Source organism: Arachis duranensis, chromosome 6 (assembly GCF_000817695.3).
Source record: "Arachis duranensis cultivar V14167 chromosome 6, aradu.V14167.gnm2.J7QH, whole genome shotgun sequence".
NCBI lineage: Eukaryota > Viridiplantae > Streptophyta > Magnoliopsida > Fabales > Fabaceae > Arachis > Arachis duranensis.
In genome coordinates this window covers 16,133,700-16,136,450 of record NC_029777.3, presented here as the reverse complement: position 1 = coordinate 16,136,450, position 2,751 = coordinate 16,133,700, and the positions used below count along the sequence as shown (strand labels likewise).

General features: G+C 32.0%; 1 protein-coding gene across 1 annotated transcript in view; it reads right to left on the bottom strand.

The window, feature by feature from the left end:
* The window catches only part of LOC107493054 (probable inorganic phosphate transporter 1-7), a gene marked incomplete at its 3' end in the record, with an annotated part of 2,307 nt that extends 1,765 nt beyond the window's left edge, over window positions 1-542 (bottom strand). Inside the window, exon 1 of the mRNA XM_016114132.3 lies at window positions 374-542. The remainder of the gene's footprint in view (window positions 1-373) is intronic.
* Window positions 543-2,751: the final 2,209 nt, after the last annotated feature.

The following is a 2,751-nucleotide window of genomic DNA, read 5'->3' as shown; positions in this document are numbered from 1 at the left end:
GATGAGATAGAGAAAATTACTAGGTTCCTAAAACTTAATCCTTCGTAAGGAACAACTGAAATTAATTAAAGGCCAACTGACTCTGATTGATTCAGTCAGGTATGCAAAACCATGAAGCCATGCAAATAGCTGAATGATCATGAAATAGGAGGACGATTATATATTGTGGAAAACGAGAAAACTGTAAAATTGATAAATATACGGAAAAAAAAAACAAGAACGTTTGTAAGTAGCCATGGAAAATATGTTGCATGCATGGGGCATGGTAGTCATACAGTTAAATAATAATATGAATGCGACGGCAAAGGGCAAAGAAAACGTAGGAATCATGAGAGAGCTAGGGAATTAACAAGAAGATGTTGTGAACACTAACCTGCAAGTCCAAGAAGGTTATGACTTATGGTGGGAATCAGAGATAGGGGTAGTTGTGAAAGAGGTGAAAGGGAGAGTGTAAAGATTTATAGGCGACGCAAAGAAAGGGGAAAAAAGAAAAAAAAAAAAGGGAAACAAAAACATAACCGCACTGAGTTCAATAACCAAATATTCCACTCGCATATACCCTTCAACCCCTTCTTTTGCGCTCTATTCTCCCTCCTCACTTATAACCCGTTCAAGTCACTTACGACGTCGTTTCCTTCCTCCTCCCACCATTCTTTTTTCTTTTAAATCCCGTTCAAGATTCAACCATCAACATTTCAGATAGATTCAATAATATAGAAAATATGTGCATATATATAATGAATTATAATACTAATAGTTTATTAAAAAGTAAATTATAATGTATGTTTTGCAAGTATTGAAGAATAAAAATGTTGCTTACCCCAAAAGTTGGTGTAAAGAAGAAAATGAATAAGAAATAAATGTAGTCCAATTTTATCTAACCAAGCGCTGCTGATGAATAATTAGTTAATTACATAAGATTTTATTTTTAAAGAATATATATGACAAATCCGGAAAAAATATATTCTCTAAGTCTAAATAGTATATATAGGTTTTCGGAAAAGGGAAGAATAAATTTTCTTTTATTTCACATTCATAAAATTATGACCGTCTTTTGTTGGATTTTTTATTTAAATAAATTAAATAAATATTTTATTTACTGAAATAAATAATTATAAAAATTATTATAAAAATACGTCTCCCAACATTATCTCGTTCACAGTTATGTTTTTTTTTTTGCATTGTAAATGAGATAAAGTTAGTGCGCGTAACACATGTATATCTTGCTTATTACAGTAAACAAAATCCGTGCAACCTTATCTCGTTTATACGGTAAACGAAATAAGGTTGGGAGACGCCTATATATAGATGTCGTTTACAGCATGGTTCTAGCCCCAGTTCGAACCTTTCGACTATTTTCTCCTCTCTTCTATCCTTTTCTGACCATATTATTGAGTAAGATGAAGATGGCGCGCGCAGATGCATATGATAGGGACATCAACAGGCTGAACGCGACATGGCACTACACCGAAGCAACCGACTTTGCGGTTAGTTTTATTATCTTGAGTTTTATGTAATCCTATATATGTATAGCCATGGTTAGGGTATTTGTCAAGAATTAGAATACAATTTGTATTATTAGGAAAAGTTACTGATAGTAGTTAATAAGGGATAAGTACGATTTTGGTTCCTAACGTAGAGGCCGAAAATTTATTTCGTCCCCGACCTTTTTTTCGCTACAAAATGGTCCCCAAAGTTTCGATTTTTTTTAAAATCGTCCTTTTTACCAATTTTATTTTTTTATTACTAAATTACCCCTCATTAAAAGTTTTTTAAAATAAAATAAATATAAAATAAAAAAAAAGAAAGAAAGGGGGATACAGCCGCTCGCCGCTTCTTCTTCTTCTTCTTCTTCTTCTGGGTTCTTAATGATGATGATGATTTTTTGATTCTGAGTATTATTGTTGTTTGATTTTTCTGGATTTTCTGAGTTCTGGAATTTGATGAGGATGACGATGATGATGTTGATTTTCTGATGTTTTGGTTGGTGTGATGGATGGTGATGAAGTGGCAATGGGTGGGAGGGTGGTGGTGGTGGTTCTGATTCTGAGTTCTTATGATGATGATGATGATGATGATGGCGGTGGTAGGTGGTAGGTGGTGGGTGGTGGTGGTTGTGGTGGTGCTGGTGCTTTGCATAATTTTGGGAAAGAAGGGATAGGGACATTTTAGACCGAAGGATGGTTTTAAAACAAACTGAAACTTTGGGGACCATTTTGGAGCGAAAAAAAGGCGAAGGACGAAAAAAATTTTCAGCCCCTACGTTATGGACCAAAATCATACTTAACCCTAGTTAATAATCATTTTTTAATAATTAAGTTATTAACTACATAATTATTAATTTAGAGTTTAAATGTTGGGGTAGATGTTTTACAACCGTTGACGTTAGTTTATTTGTCACACGTTTCTTAATTTCTTAATCTACTTAATATACTAAAACTGGGTTTTCCCCTGACTACTAAAGGTGACGTGTCGATCTCTCATGCCTCCATTTTCCCTCCAAAACCAATAAAATTTTTTTTCTATTCTAAATTATTTTATTGTAATTATATTATAATTAATACTAAATGAATAATATATAATTATACTAATTTAGCAACATATCTTCATTATAATTATATCAAATCAATATTTAATGCACTATTAAACTACTTATCAATTATCAATTAAAAATACTTTTAATAATTTTAATGATAATAATAATATCAATAATAGTAATAATAATAATAATAATAAATCTTTGTTATCCGA